The 8,626-nt window shown below is 47.2% G+C and overlaps 1 protein-coding gene and 1 non-coding gene across 7 annotated transcripts in view; one reads left to right on the top strand and one right to left on the bottom strand.

The window, feature by feature from the left end:
* Nucleotides 1-1,197: 1,197 nt before the first annotated feature.
* TRNAL-UAG (transfer RNA leucine (anticodon UAG)) lies at nucleotides 1,198-1,279 on the bottom strand. Its single transcript has one exon. It is a non-coding gene; the product is annotated as a tRNA-Leu (tRNA).
* A 4,253-nt stretch (nucleotides 1,280-5,532) lies between these two features.
* The window catches only part of EEF2K (eukaryotic elongation factor 2 kinase), a 46,448-nt gene continuing 43,354 nt past the window's right edge, over nucleotides 5,533-8,626 (top strand). Inside the window, exons 1-2 of one of the 6 annotated variants that reach the window (XM_077918606.1) lie at nucleotides 5,534-5,871; nucleotides 6,977-7,066. The gene's annotated coding sequence lies outside the window, so the exon portion shown is untranslated. Of the gene's footprint in view, nucleotides 5,872-6,221; nucleotides 6,241-6,282; nucleotides 6,409-6,976; nucleotides 7,067-8,626 lie in introns of those variants that run through there. The other 5 variants (XM_028705564.2, XM_028705559.2, XM_028705563.2 and 2 more) reach the window with 5 other exon arrangements.

Genomic DNA, 8,626 nt, shown 5'->3' with positions numbered 1-8,626 from the left:
CTGCCTGGTCCAGGGTATTAACTTGGTACTGCAGTATCTTCAAGTTAATGTTTTGGGGGGCGTATTTTTTGTTTTAAAACACCGTATTTACTTGAATGTCATGCACACCTTTTTTTGGCCAAATTACGTTGCGAAAATTAGGGCGCACGTTAGATTTGATGGCACCAGCCAGCAAATACTTTTCTTGTTTCAAGGTTTTTGAAAATTTGATGGCGCATTCAATTTGCATAAATACAGTAGATGTGATTGGGTAGGATATGGCAAATCCATAAACTGGATTGTGTTCCATTGAAATACATAGACTAACAATCTTATGGTATATAATTGTACTTTGAAGGGACCCTAAGGGTCATCCAGCCCACCCACCCCTGCAATACAGGAATCCTGCCTCCTGCTGTCCCTAGGTGAGCTCTAATTCAGTAGGGTTTACTTCCAAGTAGGGATGGAGGAAGAAATTCGGTTCGGTTTACATTCAGAGATGGATTTATCAAAATCACCCTTTCCGAAGCAATACAAAATGCATGCATTGTATTCAGGGAAACTGATTGCAAAAATGTGTGGCTTAGTCAAACCCACATAGGAACAAAAAGCGGTATTTTTAGGAGAAATTTGCACTAAAATACTTAAGTGTTTTGGTGTGGTTTCTTTTAATTAAATAAAAAGTTGCTGTAGATATAAGGGGAACCGAAGATTAGGGAAATGAGCAACGGAGAGAATCGAAAGTGACAACCGAAATGGGCATGTCGTTCCATTCCTACATGGTTTTGCAGTTCGTATATGTTTAGTTTACCGGTTTTTCGCTCTTCTCCCCATTGAAAACGCGTGGTTTTTGTCTAGGCAATGAATGGGCTGAGATGCATGTCAGGCCTGTTTTAGAACAGCGAGAGCTGCGAGACAGAACAGTATTTTCAGTCCCCGGGGGGAAACGACGAAATAAAAAGCGAAGTATTAAGGGAATTTCACCCGGCAGCCTTGCGAGTGTGGGTCTCCCAGCCGCATTCCTGAAGGGCATTGCAGAGATCGCAATTGCATTGCAAACGGCAGCTCATCCCGAAACCCGCCCTAGCTAGAGAGAGAAACCGGGACTTTGAAGATCAGCAAAATCTTTCAAGATCACCTTTCCAATCAACGGGGAGCAAATTACCGAGATTTCGGGTGGAAGAGAGAGAGAAGGGGGAAAATAAAAAAGATGTATCTTGGCAGCGGTGGGATTCGAACCCACGCCATCGAAATGACTGGAGCCTAAATCCAGCGCCTTAGACCACTCGGCCACGCTACCATCCGATTGCAGAGAGGCTCTGAACGGCATTTAAAGGACGTCGGGAAATTCTTGCAGCGCTATTTCCGGCTTGCTTGCTCCCCCCCCCCCCTTTCCACGTTCATTGCAAAAGGGAAGGAGCTTCGCAGCAAATATTCCCCTGCAACTCTCTGTTGCTCGCCGCCGCCCTTCCTGGCAGATAAGATGGTTTCCCCGCTGCTCCGAGAAGAAAAGCAAAAAAAAGGAACCACCGTGCAGACTCATTGCACTGCCACGTCCTGCCAGGTTGTGGATTTATTTAAATAAGTGAGCAAGGAAATAAAATGCGAGCTCTCCGACACGGTTTGCTCCCTGCTCCGAAAGTATATATATATATTTAAAATAAAGGGTCTGGAGATTAGGATTGCTCTGCGTTAACTGCGCCCTAGAAGGCAACCCCAGACGCCCAAAAATACAGTAAAATAATGGCGTCCCTCGCACCGAACTGCAAACGTGGACCTGATTATTGCAAGGGTTGCGGTTGTTGCACATTGTGGGCACGGGGTGGCGCTGGTGCTCCAGCATTTTCCTCCCGGGTCGCAGAGTTAAGAGAAAAACGTCCGCTAGAGACTATCATTTGCTTCATCCTATTTTCTTGCCCTAGTTAGTTAACTTGCCATATGTCCCAGAAGCTTTCATGCTAATTTCTAAAGGAAGTTGGCCGTGTGTAGATAAAGTGGGAACCAAGGAAAGGACAGTGCTGCTCTTATTTTCCCCCACCCTCTTCTCCAAATATGCATGCAAGCGTATTGCAGTTTGCATTTGCTCCCATACAAATGAGTGGGTCTTTATTCGTTTTTTCCCCCAAATAAAATTTTTCCTGGGGTGGATGAGGGTGAACAATTGAGGCTATATGTCATGGGTAGGCAAACTAAGGCCTGGGGGCCAGATCCGGCCCAATCGCCTTCTAAATCCAGCCCGCGGGATTTAGCGTATTTTTACATGAGTAGAATGTGTCCTTTTATTTAAAATGCATCCCTGGGTTATTTGTGGGGAATAGGAATTCATTCATTCATTCCCCCCCCCCAAAAAAAATATAGCCCCCCCCCCCAAGGTCTGAGGGACAGTGGACCAGCTGCCTGCTGAAAAAGTTTGCTGACCCCTGTCCAGATAATAACAGTTGTACTAGCATGTATGAATAAATTGTTGGTTTGCTACAGTCACAGACCAACAGGATTAAATGCACAATTAAAACCATCTATCTCCTTAAAACAGTTTAAAACAGATATATGAAAATATGCTCGCTTGCTCTTTCTTAAATGAAGCCGGCAAGACAAAATTATCCTCTTCTGCACTGAAGTCAGAAGCTTATTTATTTATTTATGGCAAACCGTACGCAAAACAACACCGATCTACAGAATAAGATATGCCTGGGAGATTTCTTAATGGGGGAGAATCAGCACATTATACACTGAAAGCACTTAGAAACATACAAACTGTAAAGTTGGAAGGGTCCTGAGGGTCATCTAGTCCAACCCCCTGCAATGCTGGAATCGCAGCTAAACAATTCCTGATAGATGATGGCCATTCAACTTCTGTTTAAAATCCTCCAATGAAACCCTTGCACCCAACAATAAAATACTTCTGGGAACTGTAGGCTTTCTGGGTGCTGGAAATTGTAGCTCTGGGGAGAAGTAAACTACAGTTCCCTAGGATTCTTTGGGCGGGAATGTGTTTCAAAGGTACATTTCTATACCTAAGTATTAGGGACATGGTCAACAGACTCTATTGCTCCACATTTGAAGCAAATTTGCTCCCTCAAATAATTCCGGGCGCTGTCGTTTGTTAAGGGTTGGTGAGGGGGGAAACTACAGTTCCCATAATTCTTTGAAATAACTTGCTCAAAATGTGCTTTAAAGGTGTGGTGTATACACAATGACAGATAGGAAACGGACATTAGCTAATCAGAAGAGAGTGAGGGTGATAAAGGAAGAATATGACAGTTTAACTGGCAGATAGGGCCTGGTTAGCAAAAGAGCAAGAGGTGCTTAGGGGTCTGTCTGGCAGGATAAAGCTGTTTATAATTTCCTGAGGAAAATGACCTAGAGGCAAATTAACAGCAAATAGCCATTCTATTATTATTATTATTATTATTATTATTATTATTATTATTATTAATTATTATTATTAATAATAATAATCATCTATTTTTCCCTGACGGACTCAAAGCGGCTAGGAAGCAATAGATTTAACAGCAGCCGTTCAGTTGTGGGGAATTATAAGTGAAACTCTTGTTTAAACTCAAAACAGTGTTTCTGACAGAAAATGACCACGCATTCATGAAACTATTTTTGGCCGCTATCTCATGAAGAACATCAAAGCGGTTTACAACAAAAGCACACGAAAACTGCACAGTTAAAAAAAAACGTCTGAAAGTGTGTGTGGTGGGGGGAACCCACATGAAGTCAAACATTGTGGAAAAGATGTACGTATCCTTAATTTCCTGACTAGGCCTGATGGAATCATGCCTTTAAAAGTGAGGCTGTCTAGTTTTATCCCTCACCGGGTGTTAATAAAATACAATTGTCATAAAATAAATCATTTTTAAGGCAGTTCTTGTTGCCATCTGTGCCTCAGCTTCAATTTGCACCTGGTTCAGGGAATAAGTGGTCACTGGGAACTTCAACATCAAAGAATCTTCACTGTGGATTTATATCCTGCTCTACCACATAAACTTATTTAATACTGTACATTTATGCTCCACCTTTCTTTCAGGGACCTCAAGGGGGCCTACATACTCCCCCCTCCCTGTTTGACCCTCACAACAGCCCTGTGAGGCATGGGCATAGCCAAAGGGGGGAGCAGGGGGCAGTTGCACCCCTAAATCAATACAATGCAATGCAAATCTTAGATCCCACCCCCAAAAAACCCTGGCTACGCCCCTGCTGTGAGGTAGGCTAGGCTGAGCTACAGTGACTGTCCCACAGCCCAGCAGGGATTTGAACCAGGCCCAAGTCCAGCGCTCTAACCATTATGCCACACTGTGGAATCCCGTTTCTTGGTCGCTACAGACAGGGTGTGGCGACCAGGGCTGCAACCAATGCCAGATTTATGTATAAACAAGCTATAGCTTAGGGCTCCACTCTGTTAGAATTCCTGCTCCATGACTGCAGTCATGGGATTGTTGTCTTTCACATGACGGTACAGTGGTACCTCGGGTTAAGTACAGTGGTACCTCGGGTTAAGTACTTAATTCGTTCCGGAGGTCCGTACTTAACCTGAAACTGTTCTTAACCTGAAGCACCACTTTAGCTAATGGGGCCTCCAGCTGCTGCCACACCGCCGGAGCACGATTTCTGTTCTCATCCTGAAGCAAAGTGGTTAACCTGAAGCACTATTTCTGGGTTAGTGGAGTCTGTAACCTGAAGCGTATGTAACCCAAGGTACCACTGTATATGTTTTGACCCCACAGAGTGGGAAGTGACGGAGACAGGATGTTTGTGTTACTGTGCCCTTTGTTCTTTTGCTCTTTTGCTGTCTGATGTTAGAGAGAGAGAGAGGGAGCCATGTTGTGGTGCTCCGTGTGTGTTTATATGTAAATAAGTAGATTAGCCAAAATGCTGAGTTGCTGAGGTCTGTCACGCAAGGTGCGCAAACTCTGCGGATCCCTAAGTGTGCCGGTGTCGGTTGGCATTGGTCACTGTGATGTTCGGGCTGAAGAAAGCTTATGAAGCTCCCGAACGATCGACCAGGAAGGAGAGAACATGCCAGTCAGGCATGTGTCTCTGCCAGAGTCCTACTTGAGTGTAGGCTGAACTCCTGACACTCTCTTGGGAGCCCCCAAAAAATTTAAAGGGGGGAAAATCTGGATGTACATTTCCAAAATATAAGATAAAAAAAACAAATAAAATAAAACCTACATACAGCAACAGTGTTTTGTGCTGTGTAGGCTCCTATGATGTAATTAGGTCCATAAATTACTATATAGCATATATTCAACGCAAAAAAAAAATTGTTGTTGACAAAGGACAGCTGGACATATAAAGGGCCCCATTACCTTCAATAGCTTAGGGCCTCATCCAATCTAAATCCGACCCTGGCTGCAACCACCCGAGACTGTGCTGCCCTGCTACCCAGCTCCCAGCTCCGACAAGGCACCTCGTCTCGCGCTTTAAACGCGCGCTCGATGCGCTTTCAACCCGGTTTGCATGCGGACGCCCAGAAGCCCCGCCTGGCTCTGCTTCTCGGCTTGGAGAGCCGCCTCTTCCCTCCTTCCTCCCTCCTGCTCCAGCTCCTCCTCCTGCTCCAGCCCGGGGTGAGAACGAGGCGTGCCGTCGGATCCCTAGCTGCGTAGGGCGAGTTCAGCAGGGAGGCTGCAGGCGCCGCGCTCCGGAACGTGCTCGGTGCGCCCCAGTCCCGTCCCCGGGGGAAGCCGCAAAGCAGCAGCAGCAGCCGGCGCGCGCGGCTCTTGCACGTCGCCTCTGCTCCTGGCACGCTTGCAAAAGCCTGGCCCGCCTCTCTGGAGGCGACTAGCTGGGCCGTCCTTCTGCAGAAGAGAGAGCGAGAGGGGTTGGCGAGGTGGAAAGCAAGCAGGAACCTTTGCTGTTTTGCAAAGGTGTGGATCTGCGTGGAAGGTAGGCCCGGGGCTTGCAATTGTTCCTGTCGTTTGTTTGGGGTGGGCAAAGCAAGGAAAAGCATTGGCATGGGCCTCGTGTGTATTTGTGTGGGTTTAGGTCAGCTTGGGTGCATAGGGGACGGTTGTGTTTGCAAGGCCGCCTTAGCTGCTTTTGCAGACGGCCCAAAGCTCTGGCTAGCGGCAATTGTGGCAGCCCGGGGAGGTTTCTCTTCCTGCCCCTCCTTAGGAGCGGGTAGATGCAAGCAGAGCCCGGGCTGACCCTCCTGCCATCCTCCCCTCCCGCCTTCTTTCGCTGACACGTCTGAATTCGAGAGCTTTCCTGGGAGCGTCCGCGCTGCTGACCTCAGTGCTGGCGACTGGGGTGTAGGTAGGGTTGCATCAACACACAACTGTGCTCTGTGTGACTGTGGGGGTTGCTAGCGGCCGTGTGGACAGAAACAACCGTCTATTGTGTTCCTGGCTGCACAGTGGGCATTTTGTTTTATTTGCCTCTCGTGATTCGTTCTGTCAATCATCGGGATCAGGAAGGGTTTGGGTGAGTTTGCGCATGTGTGTGTTGGGTTTTTAATTTTCTAAAAACCAAGATCATGATCAGCTGAGTGTTTTTATGCACCGATCTCCAAATGCATTGTCATTTAATGAGAACAGATTGGGTTGGGGCGGGGCGGGGGGAGGACAGCTCCTCCAGAGTATCTGTTGGTTGAATATGTCTCCTGATTTGCTTGCAGGGAGGTTAGACGAAGTTGGCCGTTTGTTGAGCGTTTGTCCTCATCTGTTTGCGGGGAGGTCTGATGACAATGCATCAAGCCTTATCCCACGCTTTCCAGTGAACCTAAGAAGCTGCCTTCTACTGAGTCAGAAAATTGATCCATCTAGTTCAGTATTATCTCCACGGACAGGCATGGGATACCCCTAGCTCTCCTTATTGGAGAAACTGATCTTTTGGGGAAGCTGATTTCTCTTGTACGAGATCTCCATTTTTAATTGCACAATTCAAATTTGCTGCAAAGTGATTGAATTGCACCCGAAAATAGCAAGAGTTTGGAAACACCTTTGGTTGCATGTGTCCTTCTGTAGCGTTGTTGGGTTCTCTTTCCCTTTAGATCTGACTGAACACCATATTTGGGTGGCGGAAGGAATTCTGTCTCCGATTAGACCGCAGTCCTATGCACAGCAACTCGGAAGTAAAAAAGGTAAAGGTACCCCTGCCCGTACGGGCCAGTCTTGACAGACTCTAGGGTTGTGCGCCCATCTCACTCAAGAGGCCGAGGGCCAGCGCTGTCCGGAGACACTTCCGGGTCACGTGGCCAGTGTGACATCGCTGCTCTGGCGAGCCGGCACCAGCGCAGCACACGGAACGCCCTTTACCTTCCCGCTGGTAAGCGGTCCCTATTTATCTACTTGCACCCGGGGGTGCTTTCGAACTGCTAGGTTGGCAGGCGCTGGGACCGAGTAACGGGAGCGCACCCCGCCACGGGGATTCGAACCGCCGACCTTTCGATCGGCAAGCCCTAGGCGCTGAGGCTTTTACCCACAGCGCCACCCGTGTCCCCGGAAGTAAGACCCATCAAATTAGGAATTAGTTATATGATTGCCACTTTACAGCACAATCCTAGGCATGGCTACTTAAAAACAAGTCCCGGTGTGTTCAGTAGGGCTTAGTCCTAGGTAAGTGTGAGCAGGATTGCAGCCTTAGTTACTTTGTTTTGAAATTAATATACTGTATACTGCTTTATTCAGCTATGGTTGACTGGTGATCCTCGACTATTTGTTCTGTTTAAAGGAAGGGATTTTATCTTTTGGAAGAGAATGTGCTTTGCATATGGAAGGTCCCAGGATTTTACCCTCAGCCTTTCTAGGTAGGAATGGGAGTGAGCCTGGACAGTTGTTGGCAATTGGTTTAGACAGCACCGAGTTAGATGCAACCGTCTTCAGATTTGGTACCCTGGACTGATCTGTGAGGAAGGCTGATACTTTTCTTCAGGGATGGGCCCAATTCTCACCTATCACCAAACCATGGCTAAGCGTGAACTGGTGAGTGTGTGAATGCACAAAGCAAAAACTGTTGCTGCTTTCAACGTCTGCCTCCTGCCGCTGCTACACTACCTGTAGATAAGCCATGGTTTGGTATAGCATTGTATCCAAACCTGGGCTTGTGGGTTGTCTCGCTCCCAACAAACCACAAACTCTGACCAAGATTTGTTCTTGGGGGAGACAAACCATGAGCCTGGGTTTGGATGTAATCATAAGCCAAACTATGGCTGAGCTCCACGTAATGCAGCAACAGCATCAACGGGGGAGTGAAGCAGGCAGGATTTCTCCCAACTACGTGGGCGTCATCCCTCGTTCATGCCTGGCCATGTGTTGCGTTTCTGCTTCATGTGAACAGGGCTATGGACTCTCCATTTCCCCTTCGCTCTGTAACATCTGTGTTAAAACCACTGTGATGTTGACAGTCCCTAGCTGTAGCTGCAGCAGATTAGGAAAAGGCTGAGCAGGCAGAAAGTCATTTTGTTCAAGATTCAGCTATCCCAGTGTAAATGCTCCCAAAGGACAGGACGTTCGGTGCCTAAATGATGGGGCAGCGTTCTGCTAGGGTGCTTTGCAATAAGGAAGCAGCCATTATCTTTTAAGGAACGATTCCCTTCATGCTGCTATTTTCCAAAAGTGCTGTGTTGTGAAGCCTTGTCTTCTAGTACAGACACTAACCAGCTTGGAATCTTGTTTCTGTGGAAGCACATTTGAAAGTACAG

Source organism: Podarcis muralis, chromosome 14 (assembly GCF_964188315.1).
Source record: "Podarcis muralis chromosome 14, rPodMur119.hap1.1, whole genome shotgun sequence".
NCBI lineage: Eukaryota > Metazoa > Chordata > Lepidosauria > Squamata > Lacertidae > Podarcis > Podarcis muralis.
Note: the sequence above shows the minus strand (reverse complement) of the source record. Positions and strands in the feature narration are given on the sequence as shown.